This window comes from Vigna unguiculata, chromosome 10, assembly GCF_037176805.1.
Source record: "Vigna unguiculata cultivar grain cowpea cultivar isolate G323 ecotype 2 chromosome 10, ASM3717680v1, whole genome shotgun sequence".
Lineage (NCBI taxonomy): Eukaryota > Viridiplantae > Streptophyta > Magnoliopsida > Fabales > Fabaceae > Vigna > Vigna unguiculata.
In genome coordinates this window covers 49,551,892-49,565,047 of record NC_140801.1, presented here as the reverse complement: position 1 = coordinate 49,565,047, position 13,156 = coordinate 49,551,892, and the positions used below count along the sequence as shown (strand labels likewise).

Below are 13,156 nucleotides of genomic sequence, written 5' to 3'. Positions count from 1 at the left end.
AGGTATTTAAGGAATTCATGAGAAATGAAATAGAAGAGTGTGACTATAAAAGACAAAGGGTGATCCTATAAGATTTATGAGTTTCGATTCTTTTACTGTTTTTTCTCTTTTCTGAGTTGCATCTCTAAAATACATCGACTTAAAATACACCTATAATCACTAATTTCGACTCAAAATACACTGATAATCACTAGAAGAAAGAAATGAATTATAACATTGAAGAAGGTAGCAATGGCACATGTTTGTTTCCAAGTTAGAGGGATGAAAGGCTCGAATGGGAAGAAAAAAAGGACATGGAAAGTCGCCTCTGGATCCCACTACAATGTGTCAAAGGGGTCTAATTCTGCTATACCCTACACCTGTGGGGCAATCACTTCATTAGATGGTACACCTAATTATATATATGTATATGCATGGAAAGACTACGAGGTCCTCAACTTCCTATCCAAAAAGTTCTTGGGCTTACATAATTTGATTCGCTCTCCAATTATTCGTGGAAAAGTTATCTCTGTGACCATAAAAGCTAGGTGTATGGGAATTCAACAAGCATGACCCAGCAACCAGTTTCTCTTTCTCCCTCTCAACCATATCATGCATGGGAAAACACAAAGCAAACCCCCCAGGGCTTCAACTTTATGCTACTTTCCAAAAGGTCAAAAAGTTCCAATTTCCCAAAAGCAATTCTTTATCAGACACCATTCACATATACATAAAGTGGAATTGCTTGCAATCAATCCCTTTAATCACAATCACCCTAACATTAAACTTTCAGATCAAGCTCAATTTTTCACAACTTTTTATGCTTCACAATTCTGTGTCTACACACAAAAAACAAGCAAAGGTACAGAGTGAGATCATGCATAGTCAAAACCAACGCCTTTTATTTTACCCCCAATGAATTTTGAAAAAGAAAAAGACAATATATTCCACGCATAGTATGCTGTTTTGTATTTTATGACGATTCACGAGGTCATAGCTTCAGATCAAAATCAAAATTCAAATAATATTCTAACAAGAGACTTTGGTTGGATACATTGCGTTGAAAATAATAAAGTGTACACATTTGCGTGCAAGTATGAATATATGAACAACAATGGTGACAAGGAAAAGTAGTGCTGTATGAACTTTGAGCACTGTGATTATGTCATTCGTGTTCCCCAATGCCCCTTGCTTTCTACAGACTCTTTTTGTCTTCTATTCTGAATCAAGCTTAATATGATGCTGTAGTCTCTTCCAAATCCCTGAGCACAAGAACAAAACAAGATAAAAAAATTTTAAACAAAAGTCACCCCAACAAAATTCCTTTATTAGTAATTAAATAATCATTGATTCCCATCTTTGCAAATTATTAGCATATAATAACAAATCAAAAGCTTACTCGATAACACTGCAGTGATGCCTGCTGGGACAATGTACAGTTGTTCAAACACTGACCTGCATAAGATATCTTTGCTTCCTTACGAAGCATTCACTTTTTTTTTTTTGCTGCTTCTGTGATTAGAGGGAGGGCTAAAATACACAATTGTATTGTAATGCTTCATGATCAAGATTCATTATCCTTAATGAACAAATTAATTACCTTTTCCTTGAAGAACTGTACCTATTAATGATGGGACTTTCGTTTCGTCTTGCTTCTTCTCTGCCAACACCGAAACTAGACCAATACAAAAGGAACCATCTTGCACATTGTTTTTTTGATTGTGCAGGAAATTAGGGTTCCAGCTATCAAATGAGATACATTCAAAAGACGGAAAATTTAAAGTTGCCCATTGAAAAACTCAGCAGCACACACAAGAAGATACAACCATATTTAAAAAAAGCTTTTTTCTATTCTGTGTTGTTGGTGCTCAGATCTGTTCATTTTTTAATTGCAAATTGATATGAAAAGAATGCCAAAGCAAACAGAGAAAAGTGTAGATCTGAGCGTGTGCCCTTACAGAAGCCATAGAAAGAAGCCAAATGCTACCCACAGTAACAAGAATAGATTGAAGGATCTGTAGTTTAGTATGGAAAAAAAGATCACATGATTGATAAATGCTTAAGAGACAGAAGCACAAGACTCCAATAAAGAGAGAGGGCGGAGTCTACAAGGCTCTTGAATCAGAATCATATGCATGCGAGTAACACATGGCACATTTAACCAAATTTGGCCTCGATTTGACCACACGGTTTTACAATGGTGAAATGACTAAGAAACATAATAATACTGGTAAAAGGGGTCACCCATTTGGTTCTTCATGGAAGACACCAGGGCCAGCAAAGTGATGGAGATCAGAGACAGAACATAGGCCAGGAAACCCTAAAGAGAGGGTGAGAGAGGAATCAGGTAGAGAGAGAAAGAAAAAAATGGAAAAAGAAGGAGGGTGATGAGGAGGGAGGGACTTGAAAAAGAGGAGAATGTCTAACTGAGTTTCAAAGTTGGCCAGATCTGAGAAAACATGGCAGAGACAGACAGATCGGATACTGGAAACCATAATTGGGAGAAGATCTAGCTAATGATGAAGATGCAAGAAAAAAAAAAAAGTAGTTACGCCCTGACAACAAAAACACCATCATAACTTGATCAGAGAAAAAGAAAGAAACGAAAAGGAGGTAATGATGAAAACCTTTTGCCAAGTGAAAACGGGTCAAAATGCTTCATCATTACACCAATCTGCAAACTACCACCATCTTTAATTCATCCAAAAACCCAACCCCACGACTAAGATCTACCTATATTTAAGAAAAAAACAAAACTTTTACACTAATCCACAGTTCCAAAAAAACATAGAGGAGATACCAAGCACACCTACAAAACATTTCATCAGCAAAAGCTACAAACAAATCTTATTTCACTATATCGCCAGGGCTCGATCTCGACGAAATAATATCCGTTGAGAAACACCAACATCAGTCTGTAAAGGAACAGGAACAGGAATAAGAATAGGAATATTTGTAGGTCTCAGCCGGAAGATACCTCGGAGTTTGGCCGGAAAATGAATTTGGAAGCATATAATTGGGGGGAATGAAGCCTGGTCCGACAACACTATACATTCCTTGAGCACAGGCATAGCACTCTACAAAGAGAGGGATGCGCATACACAAGATGAAGATGAAGGGTCCTCGAGCCAGACAACATTCCCCTCAAAAGACAAAGCTTCCCAAAAATGGCCCTTCTTCTGGAACCTCTTAGAGGAAGAGAAAGACAGAGAAAGAGAAAAGCTTTTGTTTTCATGGCTAACTCACTCACTCACTCTCTTCTCACTGTGTCCCCCATGAGTTTCGGCTATGTTCAAGGGGGGTCTGAGAGAGAGAAACTGAGAGATAGAGATAGAGAGAGAAAGAGAAAGAAGACAGTGTGGTTGTGATGATGAATGGGTGAATGAGAATGATATGAGAAAGAAGAGAGGGGGTTATAACAAGAGTAAAAATAAAGGAGGAGAAGAAAGGCAACGTCAAAAAAGACAAAGAATTGGTGCAGGTAGACCCTACCAGCTGCATTCTCACTTCCAGAAATGACCACGACCCCATGCACCCTTCTTAATTTCCAAAATTACTACTTTCTAATATTAATGCCAATTTTTATTATTGTGTGGATCCACAGTGAAGGTTGGTGAGTCATCTATATCCACCGTTGGATATGCCACGTGATGTGCTATGTGTTATCTTATGTCCTGCTACACCCATTGACTGTACCTATAGTACTACACTGACCTTGCACAAAACCGAGACCGACCATCTGATTTTGTGAAATTGAGCGTGATGTGGATGATGGTGTCATCCAGAGGGGATCTACCTGCACCCTCACATCCTAGCTTTGCATTTGATTCAATGTTTTCAGATATAAACAACCAAACTAAAAAATACTAATCACAGACACAGACATTGATTGTGGACCGTAGGATTTTGGGAAAACCAAGGTGCAAGAATTGAGTCAGCGGAAGAACATGCAGTGAGAGATTTGTATAAAGTGAGAGGGGAGTTATAAATTCTCTTTATTAGGTCAATCAAGGATTAAATGTATTTCATAAATGTACCAAGATGTTTTCTTTCTTCAACGGCGTTAAAGTCTCACCCCATAAATTAAAACTCTTTTCTTTTGACTTTATCAATTATTTTGGTGATACACAACCATACGGAAACATATCAAATTATTGTTTTAACTCTAATTTATTAATGGTGCAAACTTTTATAGTAATGTACATAATTACTTTTGAAATATATTTAAAGTAATTTTTAATCAAATGAGAAGTGAAAAGAAAGAAAATATGAAAAATAAATTTAAATTAAAAAATGGATAATTATATACAATATTACATGTAGCATACATTTTTATCTTATTTTTATATTCAAATATTTTTTAAATAACAACATTCTATTATACGAGTTCAGCAACACACGCAACATTCAAAAATCAAATCTGCAAAAAAAAAAACATGAAATTGAAATTTTTTATTATTTTTCTCATTTAGAAAATAAATTTGCAACAAACAAATAACTGAAATTAGTACCATTATTATAGTAAAGACAAATACAAGAACGCGGGTTCATTATTTAGGGCTATCAATGTTTCACAGTTACATAAATACGATGGTTTACTCGTATACAAACGCGTTCAACTCTATTTTTTAAAAAGATAAAACAATAAAAGACACAATCAATATTTTAAAGGTCATTGCCATTTTTAAATTGAAATAAAATTTTTGTATATATAATTTTTACTTTAATAGAAATTAGTATTTACAACGGTTATCAAGATTAAACGTTAATCTTGATTGAAAATACTTATTGTGTGAGTTTTTAATATATTCATATACCAACTCTAAATTTAAAGCAAGTGGTGGAAGGCAAATATTTTTTGATGATGTTATACATATTATTCTAGAAATAAAATTTAGTTAAGAGAGAGTTTTATAAAGGGAAAAGAAGATATTAACATTTATGAATGGAAGAAATAATTTAGCTTGAGGAAGATAGACATAATGATGTTGAAATAATGAAGTGAAGATGAAAAAGGTTAAAAGAAGAGTAACAACTAACAAGTGAGTCAGAGGGGTGGTTGGGTTAAGAGATGCCCGATAATAGGAAACCCTATTTATTATAATTATTTTTAATTTTGAAAAATAAATAAAAAATATAAGAGTTTTAAATAAAATAAAAAAAGTAGGGTCGTGTCCTCGTAAGGCGTGTAAGTTTGAAGCAGAGAAAGAGACGAGGAATTCGAGGGAGTTACCGACGACAGAAGGGGTCCACTCCGTTGCATTCCCCTTTTACCCCTTCCCAATTCCTCGCCGACTTTTCCGTCTTTCTCACTTTTAACCCAATTAATTAAATACTTAATCAATTATAGATACATAAATAAACCTACATAATTTCATACCATCACATGCCATTTTTCTAACAACCAACTTAATTTCATCCTCTGTTCTTTATTTTCTTTTTCATTTTTAGACTTATTTAAGGTTTAAGCTTTTAATGAATTTAACTATTTTCAATTCAGTTTTATTAAAATATTTATTAAATGTTTATTTCTTTTTATACTTTTTAATTAAATTTATCTCATTTTTCATATTTTTATTTAATTTTTTGTTATAAAACTATGGATGTTATTGTTATTTGTAAATTTACTTGGTTTTAGGATAAAGAAATGTGCAGTTTTATAATTAATATAAAATATTGTTAGATTAATAAAAGATGTTTGTAATTATTATTATTATAATAGAAAACCTGTTGAATAACTATTATCATTATATGCAAATTATGCAGAGATAAATAATCAAAATAATAGAAAAAATAAACAATATATAATCAATTGAAAGTTAGAGGAATTTTGAATAGTTAATATAACCCAATTGAAAATGATTTAACATTAAAATTTCACTAAGTCTTAATTTATACTTTTTCTCCGACTAGTAAAAGTATTTCACCACTCAAATATAAATACAATATTTAGTTTTTTATATTAATTAAAATGAATAGTTAAGCTTAATTAATGCTATCTTTTCCTACCTTAAAAACATTTTATTACATTATTCTTGATTGCAATTATCCAAGCAATAATGTTAAGTATGATTGAAGTGGTTGAGATCTGTTTATTTGAATGTGAAAAAGTACAATTATTTTGTGTTTGAAAATGATAAATAAAAATATGAGGAAAAAAAGTGTGAAATAAAACATTTGGCACGATAGTATTTTTATGAATTATATATTCTAATTTTTTAAATCTTAAGGTTTTGTATAGGTTAAAATCATTCTGTTGATACTTTTATTCTTTAATCTTGTCAACAACTGAATAAGTATATGTTGAAACTCTAATATTAAGTGTATGTTAACAACTGTATAATGTATGTTGATACATTGTTATTTTCATTTAACTAACAATTTTTAAATCTTATCCTTAATTCATATAACATAACGAGTAAAACATTATGGTTTCAGTGGGCATTAAAGGAAACAAAGTAGTTGAATACTTGTTTATCATTAATGAAATGAATGGAATAATCATAGATAAGTAAAGTGGTGCATGGTTGAAATAATTTTGGTAAAGCAAGATGAGAAATGACATGAATGAATTTGGTTTAATTAATGAATAAATAAATAAATAAAGTATATAAGTAGAGTTAGGTGTGTGGTTTGATGATTCACATGCAAAGTCAACACAAAACAATGTCCTTTTCTAAGTCAAGCGATTCATAAAGTTGTGGGACGTTTGCTTCATCACTTCTTTGTAGCTTGGTCGGCTATTTTACGTGTCACTGTTCTACTTTCTGTTTTCTTTTCCTTTTACTTTCCTTATTCCGTGCTTCAAATTTCCAACATCCAGTTTTTTCAATATACACTTCTCGTTACTCCATAAAACCTTCCGAAAGTGATTATTTTATAATTTTTGCACTCTTTTTCTTTCCATCTCATTACACGATAAATGATAAGAAGTGAACTTTAAAATTAATTTAATTTCGTAAAATTAATATGTATGATAAAATTTATATTTAATTATATATTATAAAATTGTTTGATTTTTAATTGTCGTGAAACTATAGCACGTGTTTCATAACCAAATAGACAATAGACAAGGATCTTAATCATAAATGGAAAATGTGATTTCATTTATGGGGCCGCCAAGCTATAACCAAAGTCAATGCAGATCATATGTGAATGATTTCCCAATAAAAAAGGCTTTAGTTAAACCTAACTCACTGTGTGTGTTACTGATTAAGTTATACAAACTTTGAAAAATAACAGGATAAGAGGAAAAGACTAATAATGATATTAAAAGCGGCGATGTAAGTCTCATAAATTCTATTAAGATTATTATTTTTTATTTTGGAAAATGTTGAAAATTGAAATTACGTGGAGCTACTACATGTTTGCTAGTAATAATATGGACAAAAGAAAAAGTATTCAATTTGGAATATTGAGGTTATATATATAAGAACAAGAAAGGTGGCGGAATCCAATGGAGTCTTTGCTGTAACCCTAATTCCGAATTAGTTAGTGAAATGAATGAGGTATTGCATCTACTTTATACAAAGTAAGGTAGGAAAATGCATATAGTACCCCCCACACCTCACCCACCCCCACCATCCAACAACACAACAACAAGCAAGAAACCAAAACCATCGTGCATGCACTTATTGGTAGTATAAACACTGTCAGAAAAAGATTCTTAATTTTTATTAAGTCAATGTAAATTTCTCTTCAATAAATTACAATATTATTAAGAAGTGAAACTTCCTTCTTATAAACTTAACAAATTATATTAGAGTCGATGGTAAAAATTAGTTTAGGCAAATGTAATATGATTTCTATATCGAAAGTCTTTCAAATAAGGGTTTCAGGTAAGCGTGTTCCGTTAAAGATGAACGGCGTATGAGAAAGTATACTCGTGTGCTTTTGCTGGAGGGCGAGTGTACCAATATGATTGAAGAAACTCAACCTTGAGTGAAAGATTGATAGGAATTCAAGTGTGAGTCTAAGTCTCACATTGACTATAAATAAGAAAGTAAAGCACTATATAAGAATAAAAACTCATAGATCTATTGTCTTAAAGTTTTGGATTGAAAATGATGTGAATTTCTTATGTGGATGGACTCAGGTCTCATTAGTGTTATATCTCTCCGATAAAACCCTCTCCGTAAAATCTAACGGTATAAAAATATTTATTTTATCAGATACAAGAATGAAGGCTTTGGGAGAGTTTATCCAAAACGGGAGAGAGTGCCCGTAAGAAGTGCTGGCCAAAGAAACGCAATGAGTGAGGGGGATTTAAAATATTTAGAAATTGAGAAAATGTGTCTCTAATATTGTGTGGTAAGGTACACATCAGAGTGACAAACGGAGAGGACGATACTGGCTCCAGATTTCAACGCTTTTTACAGCCTTGAATATTGTGTTGTGTATCAGATTCAGATTCACACAGCGAGAGAAAGCGAAAGTGGGAAAGAAACAACACGTAAATGTCAAATCCCTGCATCTATAACCCAGCCTGTCCACTTTTTTTTTTTTATTTATTATTTCAATTTCATTAATTAATGTTTTTTAATTTTTTTTTTCATTGCATGCCCAATTAAATATGTCATTGTTGAGGTACTTATTTATTGGCATTTGGCACGACACATTGTTTAGTTTTTCACTTTCCCCTTCCCAATTTTATAACAATATCGTTTTCCATTGTCCTCAAATATTTGGTTCCTTTCTTTCGATTTCAAAAACCACCTCGGAATACATTCATTCTCATCCACATGCCTTGTTTTGTTGTTCTTCACGTGCCTTGTAGGGTTTCTGTGTTTTCTAATTATTGACGTGGTTTTCTTCTTTTTCTTTATACACAAATTGAAAAGTGATGAAGAGAGAAAAAGGGTTTTGTTTTGAAGTCAATTTTTTTGTGACCTTGAAGAAAGAAAGAGAGAAAGAGAGAGAGAGAGAGCATAGCAGTCACTCTATTCTAAAATTCTAACAGTCTGCGAACTAAAAACAAACGTACAAAGCTTAAAAGCAAAGCTGGCTTACATGGGTACTGACCAGTGCCATTCGTGTCAGGTCTTATTTAATGAAAATATTTTTTTTATTTATATTTGTGAAAAATAAAAACATGTATTTTGAAATGATTTATTAAATATTTGTAATAAATTATTTGTATCTTGATAATATGATGTAGGTCTCATTGAAACTTTACTTTAACTTTGACATTTAAAAAGTAACAAGTGATGAAAAGAAGAACACCAAAACAATGGTATTAATCAACGTCATCTCAACTTTAAGCATTTAGATATAAATCCACGATAAAGAAGCATCAGAAAAAATATATATAAAAATTGAAATTGCTTTTATTATCTATGGGGTACTTGATTTTTACAAAAAGAAAGTTTAGACAGAAATATACTAAGTCAATTATGTGAGATATAGACACGCTTAACGAATTTTCTTATTTTATTTTTATTTTTATTTTTACACTATCATATATTATAATTATACTTCTTTCGGTTTTGTCTTTTTCCGAGTGTCAATTATAATTAACCCTTGGACGTCTATGGATGATTTTTCAGATGTGAGAAATAAACATTATAAATTTTGGTCACACAATTATATCACTAACTTACTTTTATCCTAACCATTCTTATATTAGATTTATAATTCACACTTCTTGCAGTAATTCACTAGGATTAAACTTTCAGATTTGGTTTTTCTTACTTCTTTTTATAAAATGTGAAATTTGTAAGTCCGTTAAATTAAGTGATATCATCTTTATTATTTCTATGCATGAGAATCTAATTAAACCTAAGTTTATTTGACTATTTTTTCGGAGTATAAATCTAACATTTTTATTAGTTCATAAATTCCGGTCTTTAAAAATACGGTATTTTTACAAAATTAGGTCACTATAACTCATTTATTACCAAAATGAGATAATTGACTAATAGTTTTCCGGAACAAGTCATGCGAATTTAGCACGACTCTTATATCGAAGTAATATGATATAAAGGCAATTACACTTTAAAATTAAAAAAAGGTAAAATTATTATTAATGACCACTTCACCTTATTTTACTTATTTTAATTTTATGAAAAGGTAGTTCTCATATCATACGACTTCGGTATAAAAAGACTATAAAAGTCGTGTTGTATATGCAAGATTTGTCATACGATATAATTTATTAGTCAACTATATCATTTCTGTAATAAATAGGTCAAAGTGATCAATTTTTAACAAAATATATAATATATTTTTATTTGTTTTTAAAATCACGAATAAGCATCAAAACCTCTCATTGTTTTTATTAGTCTTTCGATAAAGCATATCTTCCTTTAAACTTTTGCTAACATTGTTTTGTCACTAATGTCTAAGTAGTCATCCAAATATCTATAAACTCTACTAAAAAAAGTCTCTTTTTTTAACTTTTACTTTAAGTCTCTAATCAAAATTTTGAGTAGTCTTAATCATTAATTTTGTCCCCTTATTATTATGTTGTCGACAACAAGATGGTGTAACAATGAAATTTAAGAGGTTGACATACACTTACGTATAATTTTGGTAGCAAGCTGTAGTTTTAATTCCTCATCTATTCATATCATTTGCTAACATTATATTTATCAATGAATAAGGTTAAAAAAAGTCATATGCATCAGAAAAGTTCAAAACTAAGACTAGATTATAAAATTCTAATTAATAATCGTGGTAGAGGTTATTTCAGTTATAATGAATAAGATAGATTTTTCAGTATGCATATAATTAAGTACTTTCACCTCTACTTGAACCACTTTCATGAAAAAATGGATTCCTCCTTGATACTACAATTGAAGACAAGTTCATTCATCAACATTTAATACATTCCTTTTCCAAAATATGATTTATTAGGGCATATATATGTTTGCAGACAATCTTAAACCGTGCTAGAACAGTAGTTTGTTTATGAGAAAGAAATAATAAGATTTGATGATGTTTTGCAGATCCTAGTCACTGGTTTTTCATTGATGAATGGTTTAAAGGTAATAGATTTTCCATTTGTGGTATTTCCAAAGCAGTGGCATTTTAAAAGGATGGTTAAGGGTTATGTTTTCAATGTGAGGCATGGCATTTTAAGAAATTGGTCAAGGGTAACACATTTGTCAAAAAATGTGAAGAAAAAGAAATTGGGAAGGTATTGAAACAGGGAAATGCTACTCTCTTTTCATAAATTGAATTGAAGTTTTGTATCTTGTTCCCATAAAAGAAGAAGAAGAAGAAGAAGAGAAGGACACGGAATTAACCCTTTCACCACCAATTAATCACTGTCCTTGACTGAATTGATTACTGTGATTTTACCTTCTGTGTTCCATCACACATTCTGCAGTGTTGCATCCTAAGTCACAGTCTCATTATTCAACACCTCACCTTCTCTCTAATTACCCTTTTTTTCACCTTCTCTCTTTGCTTCATTATTTTGTTCAGAAAAATAGTGTTACCTCTCTCCCATGCACAGGCATGGAAAAATGTCTAATCAGGTCAAAGCTTTGTCTTAAATGAGTCACGTAGGTTACTATAAAGTTTGAGCCTACCATCTGAATATCTGATTAACTTGTTTTTCTTTTACTTTTTACATCATGTTTCACACTATAATATATTGCTTATACTCCTGTTTAAATATCTATATGTCAATGGTAACACATTCAAATAATATATTATTATTAAAAGACATTCTGAAGTTATCATAATTATCATGAACTTGTGATAACATGAGATCAATTATATCAATATTTGTGTGTAAACCAAATCTGATGTTAAAAGAAAGTTGAAAATAGTTGGTTAAATAGTTTAATTTTTTGGAAAATTGTTTTTCAACAAAGTTTTGTTGACAAGCTTTTGAGAATAACTACGTGACAGTACCTTATTGAATAAAAGAAAGATTTGATATGACTTGAAAAGTGAAATTTGTCAAAATTTATCAAAAATAAATAAATTTGCTAAAGTATTAGAATTCTAATTTTATTTTTGTGAAGAATTTCACTTGACACATTGTGTCAATTATATTATATGGAAAGAGTAGGTGAGACATGATATTTTGTTTTTTTTAAATCACAAACCCTTTCATTGAATCAGTAAAATGTTTTAATTAAATCAATATAATTATTATTTAAATTCACCTCTAAATCAATATGTCAATTATAACACTATACAAAAAAAAAGTCCACATAAATATTATCAAGTATATATATATATTTGCGATATACATCTATCTACACTCGTATCTAAATTTGCTTGAACAAAATAAATACTCGACTAGACAAAAGTTTAGATTGATATGTTTGATTCAATTTTGAAAACATAATGTATAAACTGTATCTACAATCCATAGGGAAATAGGATTGATATTTTTTTTTTAGAAATAAGTTAAAAATAGTTCACGAAATTATCATAAGCTATTTTTATAGAGTCTTTCAAATAAATATACAAATACTTATGTTACTGTATAAATACAAATAAATTATAAATAACCTTTTCCGAGTAATGCACCTTGACTATCGAACTAAACAATAGGTATCAATTTTCATGAATACTTTAAATTTTGTACAGCAATACATTGAGAAATAATATTTATAATTAACTATAAATATGTAAAAAAAAAATTATAGATATTAAATTTCCTAAAATGAAAGTAATAATTTAATAACCAATATAAATATTTTTAATATATAATCAAAACACACGGTGTGAGAATAAAACATTTGATAAATACATTTTTAAATTATCGAGAATAGGCATAAAACTAAATAAGTGAGAAGCTCGTAAATCGTGAAAATAAAATAATAAGATAACGAGATAAATTTGTTTAATACTGTGTGTGCTTTCTTTCTCATAAGGCTACAGCCCCAATACTTTATATCAAAAATATAAAAAGGCTAAAAGCCCCAATGTTGGTGTAATTAGTAGCTAAGCCCAATTTGGATGCTGAATTTTTTGGAAGATACTTAGCTTCGTTATGTGTTGTTGGTGTTTGAAGAAGAGATAGTGACTTTTTTTTCTTTAGTCCAACCCGAAGTTTTTTTTTAATTTGATAAAAATAATTTACTTTGTGGTATTGTAAATATCAGTAACCAAACAAGAATTTATACCCAGCGGATGACAAAGAGGGCAAAAAAGTGTTGGATAGAATCGTTCATTATAATAATTTTTTACTTTTTACCTTTTCTTAATATTTTTT

The 13,156-nt window shown here is 30.5% G+C and overlaps 1 long non-coding RNA gene across 1 annotated transcript; it reads right to left on the bottom strand.

Moving 5' to 3' along the window:
- Nucleotides 1-977: 977 nt before the first annotated feature.
- On the bottom strand, nucleotides 978-1,663 carry LOC114166963 (uncharacterized). Its single transcript, XR_003600047.2, has 2 exons — nucleotides 1,379-1,663; nucleotides 978-1,241 (listed from the first exon to the last, which is right to left on the bottom strand). It is a non-coding gene; the product is annotated as an uncharacterized LOC114166963 (long non-coding RNA).
- Nucleotides 1,664-13,156: the final 11,493 nt, after the last annotated feature.